Source organism: Protopterus annectens, chromosome 9.part0 (assembly GCF_019279795.1).
Source record: "Protopterus annectens isolate FY-2018-M chromosome 9.part0, PAN1.0, whole genome shotgun sequence".
Classification (NCBI taxonomy): domain Eukaryota; kingdom Metazoa; phylum Chordata; order Ceratodontiformes; family Protopteridae; genus Protopterus; species Protopterus annectens.
Window position 1 is genome coordinate 1,182,482,031 of NC_056743.1, and position 16,901 is coordinate 1,182,498,931.

Genomic DNA, 16,901 nt, shown 5'->3' on the forward strand with positions numbered 1-16,901 from the left:
TTTGTCCCCCCATTAGTTATGGCTTTGTCCAGATTTCTTGATCTAAGAGATTGAGGGGTATGCCCAGGCCACAGTAGGATGACTGGGCTACATGCAAATATTTACAGTCAAGTACCAGGACACTAACAATTTCATCAAAAGTATTATTTTAGTGGCATTATACTATAGTAGCATCTAGTACTGCAGTTTAGTAAGCACAGAACTGTTAGCCGAGTAGTAAATATTCAACTACACATTAAGTATACTAGGTGTATAACAATGCTAAGTACACTGTGTGTATTAGAATGCTAAGTACACTGTCTGTATTAGAATGCTAAGTACACTGTCTGCATAACAATGCTAAGTACACTGTCTGTATTAGAATGGTAAGTACACTGTCTGTATAACAATGCTAAGTACACTGTCTGTATTAGAATGCTAAGTACACTGTCTGTATTAGAATACTAAGTACACTGTCTGTATTAGAATACTAAGTACACTGTCTGTATTGGAATGCTAAGTACATTGTCTGCATAACAATGCTAAGTACACTGTCTGTATAACAATGCTAAGTACACTGTCTGTATAACAATGCTAAGTACACTTTCTGTATTAGAATGCTAAGTACACTGTCTGTATTAGAATGCTAAGTACACTGTCTGTATAACAATGCTAAGTACACTGTCTGTATAACAATGCTAAGTACACTGTCTGTATTAGAATGCTAAGTACACTGTCTGTATTAGAATGCTAACTACACTGTCTGTATTAGAATGCTAACTACACTGTCTGTATTAGAATGCTAAGATTACTGTCTGTATTAGAATGCTATGTAATTGCTTTTGAGCAGCTTTGGCCTCTCCACTACTGTCACAAGTGGAAAATAGGCTGTAAAACATCAAATTCTTGCTTTGTAAATTACAAAGGCTACTAGGTAGCAAAAGTATTACTTCAAACGTCACAGAGACATAAAGCTGGCAAGAGCATTAGATGTTAAACTATATAGACATGCATAAGCCCTAATTAGGCGTAGATGATGCATTGAAAAAAATATTTAGCACTCTGAAAGTTTTACAAAAAGAGAGCAGGAGATAGCATCAACCGTCAGTGGCGGCTGGTGACTTCAAATTAAAGGGGGGCTGCAGGAGACAGCTGAATGGGTGGGGTCAAGGGGAAGGAGTGTAGTCAACTAGAAAGGGGAGGAGCTAAAACAACAAAAACTAACTTTAATTATATACGCTGCCCTGGGTGGCAAACCATCATTATGAGAGTCCAATCAAGACAAAAATAAGTGTAGAAGAATAAAAATATTTCAATGCATTGGCTGCATGACAGCTTACTTAATATCTAGATGGAAACAAAAGGTTGTGAGGCATGAAAAAATAAATTACTTTTTAAATACATTACTGGAATGCCAGTCAAAATCAAGTATAAGAAAAACCAGAAGTGCTCAACTCAAACCACTTCTCCTTGCACTGCAGTTCTAATTATAATTTATATTCAGCTTTATTAAAGTACCAAGTAACATGCTGAAAGTAGAAATCTCTGTGATGCCCCCACTTGTAAAAATGTTTCTTATCCAAAAAAGACCTGCTGCCTGACAACTATCTACTTGTTTCATGGGGAAAACATGATCAAAGTAAAAAATGAAAAGCAAACAAGAAACAAGCTCAAGATACATTGCTTAAAGGATTACTGTACAGGTTATGGAACACACATGATTGGCATTCTGTTTAGTTTACGGGTAAAGTCTGTAGAGATGACTGGAAGTCTCCAACAAGTGTAATGAGCTTTTTAAAATAATGGAATCCTGTCCTTTAATACCCAAAGCTTATACATTATCTAGTCAAGTATTCTCTGCATGGCAACAACAGAAAGGCTTTCAATGTTGGCAATTCTTTAACAGTATGCTTATTAAAGCTTACTTGCATCTTACGATCTTAGACAAGCTTACCTTATGGTCATTAAAGCATTGCTACTTAAACACAGAACAACAGGCTCTTTCTGAGTAATAAGCATAAATCTGAGTAATAAGCATAAATCAACAGTGCAAAAATATGACAGAAACCAGACCGTTCTGCAAAATCAAGGACAGATGAAAAGCCACTGCAGTACTTGTGTCTACCTTGGACGGGGGGACACACTGCACATTTACACTGCATAACTACTCCTTGCCTTGCTTGGACACATCCAGAGTCACTACATGGGGGAGTGGGGTGCAACAAGTATGTCACAATTTGAAATGTCTCTGGCTGACTGTGATGACCCTGACATATTTGTCATACCTCTCAACCTCAGAGCAAGAAATCTGGACAAAGCCATACACAGAAGTGGGACAAAGGCCCAAAAATAAGGACAATTTTTAAATATTGCTCTAATAAAGTTAGAAAGATAATAGAATAGGTCTTGCATTAGTATGAATTTTCTGAAGGGTATAAAATCTGAAACTCAAATGTCTGTCATTATTTTTTAACTTCAGTCTTTAGTGATTTGTCACTAATTTGCCAAAAAACACAATTTTATGAAAAATGGACCAGAAATGTGATGCAAAAATATAAAATAGCCACACAATACAGCTGGGAACCTATCAAAGAAGGGACACTTTAATATTAGTACCGCTAACTTGAGCAGCTGACAAAATAAAAGAATCTACATGCATTTCAAGTAATCTATAACTTTGATTATTACAGTTATTTATTAATTGTAAATCCTCCATGTTTTCTTCCAAAATTGCTATTTTGCGGAGGGATTATTAGGGGGAAGAGCAACATTTTGAGTCAAAATCGGGGACAGTTGAAAGGTTGGATATGCCTAATTCTATAAAGCAATTTATTTGCATGTACCTCTCAACCTGTTAATGCAGTAAATCTGAACAAGGCCAAATATATTGGGGGAACATATAAACAGTACTAAAAATTGCTCTTGTATAAATTGAGACAGTTGATAGAATAACAGTTCTTACTTTAGCATGCATTTTTCTGAAGGTTATGAAGTCTGAAACTCAGTGTATCATTATTTAGTGACTTAATTCCTAAATGATTTGCCAGAAAACTACAAATTTTATGAAGAACAAACCAAAAATAAGAAGCAAAAATCTATTCATTCTTTGAAAATCTGGGCAGTTGGGAGGTATAGTTCAGCTGGGCCTGTCTGAGTTTGCTGCCCACCCCCCCTGACAAAATCATGGTTGAATGGAGCCTCTGCAGCCATTTCAATGAACCATTACTTGGCTATTTCACTCCATTTACCATAAACACTAATGTGCATACTGCTTTACTTCTATGATGAGTTGGACTGCATTTGAAAGTTTTATTTTGTATTTTACAGCACAAACACTAAGTAATCTGCTAAACAAAGCAATGCAGTCTCACAATGAAAACTTAGCATTAAAACTTCTCTGCCCTTGAAACTCACATTCATTGAAACAGCATTGAAACCCACATTCAAAGAAAATATATTTTGCCAGTGGCAGATAAAGATTAATTTTGGGCTGTTTTCAAATCATAGGCCCCTTGCATATGAAACATACATGTGCTCATTGATACACCTTCCTCATTGTACTAAATTATATTCCTTGTACAATACAGTACAGTTGTTAGAGGGCGTTTTAAATTTGTTTTGAACATTTCTCCAGTAAGCAATGAAACAAAACACATGCACCCATAACGGCAAAACTGCCCAGTTCAGAACATTTATCATAAAAGTCTACTCAGACATCCACAGTCCACCATTATCAGTAAATATGCACAATTCTACAGTCCCCCATTATCACTAAATATGCACAATTCTACAGTCCATTATCAGTAAATATGCACAATCCCTGAAGAAGTAAAAGTCATCTAAATAATTCCACATTAAAGAAATCTGTAACTAATGAAGAGGTTGCTGCTAGCAAACACCTTTATATTTCATGGTTTCATCGAAAATTAAAGTGTCTGTTGCCCCTCAGGAATAAATTGCCTATATTACATTAAAAAATGATAAGCTAGTAATATTGCAAGAGGAAATGGATGGCAAACTGATAACAGACTCATAGTTAGTATCTTCACCAAGGAGAACATTCTCAGTACGGCAGCATCCACCCCTTGTGGGAGTAGAACCCACAGCCTTCTGCATCAAAAGCAAGTATGCAACCTGTTGTGCTATTAACAAGGCAAACCATCTTCACTTAAGCAACGCTAAACTCCTGTTCCCCTGCAGCTCTCAGCTTCTTGTAAAATCTATTCAATACTCAACTGCATCTCAACTTCTCAGCACAAGAAAACTGGAAAAAGCCAAAATGTATTCGGGGGGGGGTCAAAAGCCCAAAAACTAGGGACACATTAAACATTGCTGTATAATCTTGAAAAGTTGCTAGAATAAAATGCTGTGTTACCACCATACATTTTACTGACAAGGTCCCTGTGCAAAACAGTCAGAGCAACATACCACTACGCCAAATCAGCTGCTTTGTAAAAGAGAGGAAGACTGAAACTTAAATGGCTATCATTTAGTGAATTCAGTTCTCACCATAGCTGTCAACCTCTTAGTACAAAACACCTTGGCAAACCCAGTAATGAGGGAATACAGCCCTCAAACATATTCAGTGAATTCAGTTCTTGCCATAGCTGTCAACCTTAGCACAAAAAACCTGGACGAAGCCAATAATAGGGGAATACAGTCCCAAAAATAGGGACAAATTTCAAATATTCATCTTATAAACTTAGGAAATTGCTAGAATAAAAGGTTGTGTTACGGTTGTATTACTATGTATTTTCTGAAGAACATGAAGTCTGAAATTCAAATGACTGTCAATTTTACTGCTGACAGAACAAAAACAATTTTCAGCAGAGACCAGGGAGAAATACTGCAGACATGTCTTTGTAAAATGACAGGGCACCAGAGCAAATCCACACAAACACAAGGAGGAGATGCAGACTCCACACAGAAGGCACCCCAGCCAAGAATCAAACCAGAAAACCTATAGCTGTGAGGCAGCAATACTACCACTGCACCATCAAATATGCAAGGAGTTAAACATTCAGAAACCTGAAGTCTGAAATTCAAATGCCTGTCAATTTTATTTAACATTTGTTAATCAGGACAGCCTGACTTGGAACAAAAAAAAATTTTCAGCAGAGGCCCAGGAAGAAATAATGCAGACATGTCTTTGTAACATGGGAGGACACAAAAGCAAACCCACACAAACACAGGGAGAAGATACAGACCCCACAAAGAAGGCACCCCAGCCAAGAATCAAACCTGAGGACCTGCAGCTGTGCGACAACAATGCTACCACTGCACCATCAAATATCAAGCATTGCAACATTTACAAACCAGGGATATTATGAGGAACATATCAGATCAAATATGAGGCAAACATCTGCAATTTTTTTTACAAATGGTGGTGGGTAGGGAATTCTGGTCTTTAACACCTGCATACAAGGTACAGGGTTCAAGCCTGAGGTGTTCCCTACCACACAGACACACACACACACACACACCTGTAGTAACAAACCACAAAAACTAAATATACTGCCCTGGGTGCCAAACCATCATCATGGGAGTCCAATCAAGACAAAATGAAGTGTAGAAGAATAAAAATATTTCAATGCATTGGCTGCATGATAGCTTAATATCTAGATGGAAACAAAAAAGGTTGTGAGGCATGAAACAATAACTTACTTTTTTTTAAATACATTAATGGAATGCCAGTCAAAATCAAGTATAAGAAAAACAAGCAGAACTCAACTCAAACCACTTCTTGCACTGCAGTTCTAATTATAATTTATATTCAGCTTTATTAAAGTAACAAGTAACATGCTGAAAGTAGAAATCTCTGATGTCCCCACTTGTAAAAATGTTCCTTATCCAAAAAAAGACCTGCTGCCTGACATCTACTTGTTTCATGGGGAAAACATGATCAAAGTAAAAAATGAAAAGCAAACAAGAAATAAGCTCAAAATACATTGCTTAAAAGGATTGCTGTACAGGTTATGGACCACGTGATTGGCTTTCGGTTTACGGGTAAAGCCTGCAGAGATGACTGGAAGTCTCCAAGTGTAATGAGACTCTTAAAATAATGTAATTCTGTCCTTTATTACAAATACTGGCATATGCATTTCAATACCCAAGGCTTATACATTATCTAGTTAAGTATTCTCTACATGGTAACAGAAAGGCTTTCAATGTTGGCAATTCTTTAACAGTATGCTTATTAAAGCTTACTTGCATCTTGCAATCTCAGCCAAGCTTACCTGATGGTCATTAAAGTATTGCTACTTAAACACAGAGCAACAGGCACTTTGAGTAATAAGCATAAATCAACAGTACAAAAAATATGACAGAAACCAGACCATTCTGTAAAAATCAAGGACAGATGAAAAGCCACTCTAGTACTTGTGTCTACCTTGGATGGGTGGGATTCTCTGCACATTTACACTGCATAACTACTCCTTGCCTTGCTTCGACACATCCAGAGTCACTACATGGGGGAGTGGGGTGCAACAAGTATGTCACAGTCTGAAATGTCTCTGGCTGACTTGTGATGCTTCGTCATACCTGGATGACTTGTCATACCTCTCAACCTCAGCCATACAAAGAAATGGGACAAAGGCCCAAAAATAAGGACAATTTTTAAAATATTGCTCTTATAAACTTAGAAAGCTAATAGAGGTCTTGCATTAGCATGAATTTTCTGAATGGTATGAAATCTGAAACTCAAATGTCTGTCATTATTTTCTAACTTCAGTCTTTAATTATTTGTCACTAATTTGCCAAAAAAAAAAACACAATTTTATGAAAAATGGACCAAAAATGTGATGTAAAAATATAAAATAGCAACACAATACAGCTGGGAACCTGTCAAAGAAGGGACACTTTAATATTAGTACTGCTAACTTGAGCAGCTGACAAAATAAAATAATCTAAAAAGGCATTTCTGAAATAAAAGTAATCTGATTATTACAGTTATTACTTAATTATAAACCCTCCATGTTTTCTTCCAAAATTGCTATTTTGCGGAGGGATCATTAGGGGAAGAGCAACATTGTGAGCCAAAATCAGGGACAGTTGAGAGGTTTGGCTATGCCTAATTCTATAAAGCAATTTATTTGCATGTACCTCTCAACCTGTTAATGCAATAAATCTGGACAAAGCCAAATATATTGGGGGAACATATAAACAGTACTAAAAATTGCTCTTGTATAAACTGGGACAGTTGATTGAACAGGTCTTACTTTAGCATGCATTTTTCTGAAGGTTATGAAGTCTGAAACTAGTGTGTCATTATTTAGTGACTTAATTCCTAAATGATTTGCCAGAAAACCACAAATTTTATGAGGAACAAACCAAAAATAAGAAGCAAAAAATCTATTCATTCTTTGAAAATCTGGACAGTTGGGAAGTATAGTTCACCTGGGGCTGCCTAAGTTTGCCGCTCTTCCCCCTCACAAAACCATGGTCGAATGGAGCCTCCCCCTGCAGCCATTCCATTGATCCATTACTTTGCTATTTCACTCCATTTACCATAAACACTAATGTGCATACTGATTTACTTCTATGATGATTTGAACTTCATTTGAAAGTTTTATTTTGCATTTTACAGCACAAACACTAAGACATCTGCTAAACAAACTTGGCATTAAAACTTCTCTGCCCTTGAAACTCACATTCATTGAAACAACGTTAAAACCCACATTAAAAAAAAATACATTTACCCGTGGCAGATAAAAATTAATTCTGGGCTGTTTTCAAATCATAGGCCCTTTGCATATGAAACATACATGTGCTCTTTGATACACCTTCCTATTGCTTTGAACATTTTTCCAGTAAACAATGAAACAAAACTGCCCAATTCAGAACATTTCCATAATAAAAGTCTACTCAAACTTCTACAGTCCACTGTTATCAGTAAATATGCACAATTCTACAGTCCACCATTATCAGTAAATATGCACAATCTCTGAAGTAGTAAAAAAGTCATCTAAATAATTCCACGTTAAATAAATCTGTAATGAACAGGTTGCTGTTAGCAATCACCTTTATATTTCATGGTTTCATCGAAAAATAAAGTGTCTGGTGCCCTTGAGGAATAAATTGCCTAAATTACATTAAAAATCAGCTAGTAATATTGCAATAGGAAATGGATGGCAAACTGATAACAGGCTCATAGTTAGTATCTTAACTTTCAGTACGGCAGCATTCACCCCTTATGGGAGTAGAACCAACAACCTTCTGCATCAAAAGTAAGTACACAACCTGTTGTGCTATTAGCAATGTGAGATGACTTAGCATAATCAGCACTAAACTTCTCTTCCCCTGCAGCTCTCAGCTCCTTGTAAAATCTACTCAATACTCAACTGCATCTCACCTTCGCAGCACAAGAAGTCTGGAAAAAGCCAAATTTATTGGGGTGGGTCAAAAGGGCAAAAACCAGGGACACATTAAACATTGCTTGTATAATCTTGGAAAGCTGCTAGAATAAAATGCTGCGTTACCACCATACATTTTGGCGGCACAGTGGTGCAACGGTTAACGTTGTTGCCTCACAGCAAGAAGTTCTCCGGTTCGATTCTTGGCTGGGGTTCGTTCTGTATGGAGTTTGCGTGTTCGCGTGGGTTTCCTCTGGGTACTCTGGTTTCCTCCCACATTCCAAAGACATGCATCTGGAGCATTTCTCCCCGAGCCTCTGCTGAAAACAGGCTCTGTGGAACCTAGTCGGACTTTCCCGGTCAACAAATGATAAATAAATAAATAATTTTACTGCCAAGGTCCCTGTGCAAAAGAGTCAGAACAACATACCACTATGCCAAATCACCTGCTTTGTGAAAGAAAAATGCTGTGTTACAACCGTACATTTTACTGCCAAGGTCCCTGTGCAAAACAGTCAAGAGCAACATACCACTATGCCAAATCAGCTGCTTTGTGAAAGAGAGGAAGACTGAAACTTAAATGGCTATCATTTAATGAATTCACTTCTCACCATAGCTGTCAACCTCTTAGCAAAAAACACCTGGACAAACCCAGTAATGAGGGAATACAGCCCTCAAACATATTCAGTGAATTCAGTTCTTGCCATAGCTGTCAACCTTAGCACAAAAACCTGGGCAAAGCCAATAACAGGGTATTACAGTCCCAAAAATAAGGACAAATTTCAAATAGTCATCTTATAAACTTAAAAAATTGCTATAATAAAAGGTTGTGTTACTATATATTTATTGCTAGAATAAAAAGTTGTTTTACTATGTATTTTCTGAAGAATATGAAGTCTGAAATTCAAATGCCTGTCAATTTTACTTCTGACGGAACAAAAACAATTTTCAGCAGAGGCCCAGGGTGAAATACTGTAGACACATGTCTTTGTAAAATGGCAGGACACCAGAGCAAATCCACACAAACACAGGGATAAGATGCAGACTCCACACAGAAGGCACCCCAGCCAAGAATCAAACCAGAAAACCTATAGCTATGAGGCAACAATACCGCCACTGCACCATCAAATATGCAAGGAAGTAAACATTCAGAAACCTGAAGTCTGAAATTCAAATGCCTGTCAATTTTGTTTAACTTTTAGTTATGTACTTACCATAACTTTAGATGTTTGGGATCCATCTCGCCTACATTCAGTACTGATGGGCTCGGAGCCGATCCCTCAGCTCCGACTCGGCATGCTATGCTATAGAGTGAGGCCTCTTATTGGCTGAGCTATTTCTTATCCCAGGATGCACCACCACTAATCCCCCAGATCTTGTTTGTCCGCATTCATGCACACGTACACAACTTGTTTATATAACATTGTCAGATGTTTCAAGATGAAACAACAGGATTCGGACCTTCTGATATCCTCTGATCTCCAAGGAAGGGGGAAGGAGGGTGGTTATTAGAATGTAGTAGATGGATCCCAAACATCTAAAGTTATGGTAAGTACATAACTAAAAGATGTTATGTGATCCTATCTCGCCTACATTCAGTACTGATGGGACAGCGTCCCTAGCACCTAAATCCTGGGTGGCTCATTGGAAAACACTCCTGAGTACTGTGGAACCAAATGAAGCTCGTCCTCTAGATGCCACATCCAATTTGTAGTGGGAAATGAAAGTGTGCGGGGAAGACCATGTAGCTACAGCACAAATGTCACTAATGGCAAGCTTAGTATGAAATGCTATCGAAGTAGCCATAGCTCTTGCAGAATGAGCTTTGACAGAGGTGGTAAGCTCTTTATTAGAATAAGAATAAGCTTGAGTAATACAGTCCCTGATCCATTTGGCAATAGTGACCTTTGTGACGGCTTTGCCCAATTTATTGTCCGAAAAGGATACAAACAACTGATCTGTTTTCCTTGTTTGTTTGGTCCTATCTAAATAAAAACACAATTGCCTGTGGACATCTAATGTGTGGAATATGAATTCCGCTTTGTTAGAATACTTCGGAAAGAAGACTGGAAGTTCTAATGACTGTTGTAGGCAGAAACTGGAACAAACTTTAGGGACAAAGGATGGATTTAGCCTGAGAGATACTCTGTCTTTGTGAAAAACCAAGTACGGAGGTTTTACAGACAAAGCTTGAAGCTCTGAAACCCTTCTGGCGGAAGTAATCGCCACCAGAAAGGCAGTTTTCCACGATAGAAATTTTAAATCACATGTTGCTGCCAGTTTGAAGGGGGAAGAAGTTAAGGCGTGTAACACCACATCGAGATCCCATGGAGGAGCAGGATGAGAAATCGAAGGTCTTAAAAGCGCAGCACCTTTCAAGAAGGTCTTACACAATCTGTTGCTCATTAAAGGTGGGTTTATAGATTCGTGAAAATTGGAAATAGCTGCCAATTGAACCTTGATGGTAGAGACTGAAGAGCCTTGATTGAAAAGAGAAGTTAGAAATTTCAGTACTTCTGATACAGGAATAGTGATGGGATCCAGACCCCGGAGTTGAGCCCAAATAGCAAATCTTTTCCATTTGCTAGAATACAATTTCTTTGTAGCAGACTTGTGGGCCGAGGATAAAATGTGTACAACTTCCGGATCCAAGGTATGATTCCTGACTATAGTCGGAAGAGGAGGAGCCAAGCCGTCAATTTTAAGGTGTGTAGGGACTGGTGGAATAGTCCTGACTGATGAACCAATAGGTCTGGGATCTGATCCAGGAACCATGGACCTTCCAGTGCATATTTCCGAAGATAGGGGAACCATACTTTACGAGGCCAGTAAGGAGCAACTAAGATCATTTTGCTCCCCAAGAGAGATGCCTTTTGGATCACCCTGGGAAGGAGAGGAACTGGGGGAAAGGCATAAAGCAAGCCGGTGGGCCACGGACGAGCTAGTGCGTCCATAGGGCTCCTCCCCGGAGCCGGGGTGAGGGAGAAGAACTTTTTGCACTTCGCATTCAGCGGAGTCGCGAAGAGGTTGCAACACGGAACTCCCCATTTGCTGAAAATCTGATTTGCAACTGTAATGTTCAGAGACCATTCGTGTGGAGAGAGGATAGTTCTGCTCAGTCTGTCGGCTATCACATTGGACTTGCCCGGGATATGAGTCGCCACTAGAAAGCGTTTGGTCGACACTGCCCATTCCCAAACTCTCATGGCCTCTCTGCAAAGGGGATAGGATCTGGTCCCTCCCTGTTTGTTCAGGTACCAGACCACTGACATGTTGTCGGAGTGAATGGCAATAACGCCCTGAGGGAGGTAATCGTGAAGGGCTTGAAGGGACAGAAGCACCGCCCTCATTTCTAGGATGTTGATATGAAGTAGGGTCTCTTCCGAATGCCATTTGCCTTGGACTGTCCTGCCCAGGGAATGCCCCCCCCACCCCATCTGGGAGGCGTCCGTGGTCAAAGTGGCCACAGGAGGAGGTGGAACAAAGGGTCGTCCCTGATCCAGATTGGAGGGCACCAGCCACCAGCGAAGGTCCCGTTTGCAGGTTTCTGTGATCCATATGAGGTGACTGAGAGGGAGTTCCTGAAAGGACCACTGAGTTGAAAGAAGTCATTGGAGAATTCTCATGTGCAACCTTGCTAGGGGAACTAGAAGAACCGTGGCGGACATGGATCCCAATAGCTGCAGGACCATTCTGGCTGGGGCTTTGGATCTGGGAAGTAAGGCTCGAACTTGAGCCTGTATGGTTTGTATCCTGTCTGTAGGTAGATAGACCCGCATTCGGTTTGAGTCTATCTCTACTCCGATGAATCTTATGCGTTGAGATGGCAGCAACACAGATTTTGGCCAATTGAAGGTGATTCCAAGGGAATTGCCCAGTGATATCGTGGCTTGTAGGCTCCGCAATAGTAGATGCTTGGATGTGGCATTTAGGAGCCAGTCGTCTAGATACGGAAACACCTGGAATCCTAGACTTCTCAGGTGAGCAGTCACGACCGCCAAACATTTGGTGAACACCCTGGGGGCTGTGGTGAGACCAAAGGGCAGCGCGCGGAACTGAAAATGACTGCCTCCTAGGCTGAAGCGCAGATGTCTCCTGGACGCTTGATGTACCATGATATGGTAATAAGCGTCCTTGAGATCTATGGAGCACATCCAAACACCTTTCTCCAGCAATGGTAGAATGGTTTGTAGGGTGACCATTCAGAACTTGGACTTTTTGACTGAACGGTTTAGAATGCTGAGATCCAAAATGGGCCTCAAGTCCCCGGTCTTTTTTGGCACCAAAAAGAATCTTGAGTAAGTCCCTAATCTGATCTGGTCTGCGGGGACCGGTTGGATGACTCCTTTTTGCAGCAGCTTTGAAACTTCTGAGGCTGCAGTTTCCCGTTGACTGGGTGGCAGGTCTGGGATTTTTTTGGACTGAGGTGGAGAGTGAGAAAAAGGGATGGCGTAACCTCCGGCGATAATTCGAAGCACCCATCGGTCCTGAGTGATACCTTCCCAGGCTTTTAGGTGCCTCGAAAAACGACCCCCGATTGGCTCCGGAGCTGCACAGTTGGGCAATCCCTCAGGGACTGTGAAAGGCTGAAGAGCCACGAAAGGACTCGCGGTCTCCAGTGTTGTGAGGGCCTCTGCCGCCTCTGGGACGGCATCTTCCAGAAGAATTTCCCCCTCCCCTGCCTCTAGAAGGTGGATCGTCCTGCTGTGAGGGGTAAGACTTCTGAGATCTACGGAACCACATTTTCCCTCCTCTTTTAGCCTTGGGGTAAGGTCGAAAGGGAGTGGAAAATCATGCCCCTACGGCAGTCAAAGTCTTACCTTCTTGCTCGCAGCGGGTCAGTGTGTCCTTTACCTTGGGTCCAAACAAGGAGGACCCATCAAAGGGGGCGTCGGCAAAGGAAGACTTAAAGGCCTCCGCAAAATGACACAGGCAGAGCCAGGCTTGTCTCCGTAGAGCAATGTCTGTACCCACCGCTCTACTCGCCCCTTCGGCCGCATAAGAAATGAGCCTCATGGACGAGTTTGATATGGACGACAGCGTAGCCAGCTGAGAGCCAACCATCTGGGCCAGCTCCTCAGACAGGTTACCCAAGAGGGTATTGGAAAGTTCTTTAATCAGATCCCTCTGAAATCTGGTAAAGTGCGTGAGATAGTTCAAGGACCTTAATGTAAAGGCCGCTGAACTTAGGGTGCACTTACCGTACTGATCCATGCTCCTAGACTCCTTATTAGGAGGATGGACGGATGTCGAAGCCTCTGCTACATCTTGCTGGGTAGCAGATGCCACCACCAAAGCATCTACAGCCACACCTTTTGTCAGAAACTCTTTTTCTGGGGGTACTGACAGGAACTTATTAGGACGAGCAGGCACCGGTTCCACAGAGTCTGGGTGTTCCCACGCCCTTCGACAGATCAAATCCAAGAGCTCGTCGAAGGGCGGAGACACCCAGGAGGTGGAGGGCTGAGCCCCGAAGGCCTTAAGGAACACCGACTCATCAGCAGAAGGGGGTTTGGATTGCCAGCCGCCTCGTTGTTTAAGGGCTTCCAGGATGTCTGCAAAGGAGACATCATCTGAGGACGACTTAGGGGACCCCTCTGCATCATTGAGATCAGTGTCTGATGTAAGAGACTCATCAGGGGAGTCAACGTGCTTCCTCTTGCACGATCTTTTCCTGGGGGGTTCCTCCGAAGAAGCTTCAGAGGGACCTCCAGGAGGGGGGGAACCCCCAGTGGGGGTAACCTCAGGCCCCGGGGCTCCGCTGTCTAAGGACAGGGGGACCGCCAAAGACCCAGTCTCAGTATGCAGGGAAGGAGCTGGGGAGACCGTGGAGGTAGCCAAAGAAGATTTGGCTAACGCACTCCTCATGGCCCTGAAGGCGGGACCACCAGAATCCTGGGAAGGTCCCACCTCCATGGCCACAATGGTAGACGGCACCCCCGCAGCCGACACACCGAGAGGAAGGCTTGGGACCGAAAACATCAGTCTCGAAGCGTCCCCCCCGGGGCCGACAGAAGAAGTCCACGTACCGAACTCCGACTCAAGAGCTGGAGTTGGAGCAAGGGTCGGGCCTGACCCGAAAACCTCCATCGGCTCCACCAGCACCGGCTCCAATGGTGCCGAGGCTGTTGGAGGAGGAACCATAACAGCAGGGTAGACCATCGGCTCCGAAGCCGACTGGGCTGGAGCCGAAACTAACTTTTGAAACACCGGAGACTGGAAAAGTCTTAGGAGCACTCTGTCGATGTCCGAATCAGACATCTTGGAAGATCTAGATGACACAGATTGGGTCCGAACCAATTTTTCCATCGGCTCCATAGGACTAGGGGACCGGCTCCAAATGGATTCAACCACTATCGGTTCCGAGGGAGATCTCAAAACAATTTCCCTCGGTGCCGAGGAGGGCTTCGGCTCTGAAGGGGAAGAGTCTGAGCCGGCAACCCTCATCGGCTCCAAAATCAGTGGAGCCGATGAAGATGACCCGCCTCTCGATGCCCCAATCCTCGGCTCTGAAACCAGACGGGTCGAGACTGGAGGCATTGAGGCAGACCATTCCGCCCTCGGCTCCGAAGTCCGTGGAGCCGATGGAGAAGCCTGCCTAGGTTTCTTGGCAGTCGGTTCCGACAGACTGGTTGGAGCCGACGCTTTTTTCTTCTTCATAGGAGAGGAAGAGGAAGATAAGGCCTCCTCGAAGGAGGGCTTAATCAGACCTTTTAATATTAATTTATTTTTCCTCTCCTGGAGGACTCTAGAAGAGAAGGCGTGACACACGCTACAGGACTCTTGTAGGTGCTTGGCGCCTAAACAATAAACGCACGAGGAGTGGTCGTCCGTTATGGACATTTTGTAACCACACCTCGCACACTTTTTAAACCCAGGGGGTCTATGTTCCTTAGACATGCTGACTAACACTAAGAAACAAAACTAAGAAAGTTTAAGTTTTTTTTTTTTTTTTTTTTTTTTTTAGAGACAAAACACAATACACAAACTAGCACAAACACTGAAAATGAGGGTCAAGACCCTCTAACTTAAGCAGGTACTTGACCTCCTGGAAACACAAAAACGCTAGATAGGAATAGGGGAAGGCCCCTCTAACTTAAACGGGAAACCTTCCCTTAACAAAAAACACAATCTTTCCCAACAAATTTTTTCGAAATACACTCGTACAACAACAATAGCTGTTAAAACAGCTTTTGGGTTCAAAATAGCAAAATTCCTGACAGGAAAACTTTGAATAAAACAGTACTTAGCCCAGCCAAGTTGAGACCACGTCTTAGCTTGTAAGCGGCAAACGAGATCTGGGGGATTAGTGGTGGTGCATCCTGGGATAAGAAATAGCTCAGCCAATAAGAGGCCTTGCTCTATAGCATAGCGTGCCGAGTCGGAGCCGAGGGATCGGCTCCGAGCCCATCAGTACTGAATGTAGGCGAGATAGGATCACATAACATCATTTGTTAATCAAGACAGTCTGACTTGGAACAAAAAAAACAATTTTCAGCAGAAGCCCAGGAAGAAATAATGCAGACATGTCTTTGCAACATGGGAGGACACAAAAGCAAACCCACACAAACACAGGGAGAAGATACAAACCCCCCCCCCAAAGAATCAAACCCAAGAACCTGCAGTTGTGAGGAAACAATGATACCACTGCACCATCAAATATCAAGCATTGCAATATTTACAAACCACAGATATTATGAGGAATAGATCAGATCAAATATGAGGCAAAAATCTGCAATTTTTTTACAAATGGTGGTGGGTAGGGAATTCAGGTCTTTAACACCTGCATACAAGGTACAGGGTTCAAGTCTGAGGTATTCCCTACCACACCACCATGAGTCTAACCACCAGTATATTGCACCTGGGGCATTTTCACACACACACACACACACGCACACACACACACGCACGCGCACATGCACACGCATGCACATGCAGCACACGCACACACACACACACACACACACACACAAATGTACAGTGGAACACAAGATACCTTTAGTAATCTCTGCAATATACAACCAAGTTATGCAGATTGACTTGGTCTTCTGTTCAGTCAGAACTGACCCATTTGTTTGTTCCTCATTTCAGGAAGGTATTAAGTCAATTGGAAAAGGTACAATTAGAATGGTAGCCATGTGACTCTCTAGTCCCACTTACACGTGTCCAAGGCGTATTGCATTTTTATACATCTTTATTAAAATTAATTAACAATCAACAGCAACACATTACTATACACAAATACTCTGGTATATATCAGTAATGAGGCAAACTTAGAACATTTTACAAATAATATAGTTTTATCCTGTAACTGCTATCATACAATAGAAAAAAGGTCAGTCTGGGCGTTTAATAACACCGACTTTAACCACATCTTACCTATTGTAGAGGAGAGACTAAACATGGAATTTGTCTATGGTCTTCTGTCTAAAATGATCTTCAGCAGTATTTAATTCAAGTTCTCCAATCTCATTCATGAAAGCAATGCCCTCTAAAATCTGTGTGGGTTATTGAGGCTTCAAACATCTGTTGCAAACTTTTCTGTCACCAAAAACAACAGGTTTTGTCACA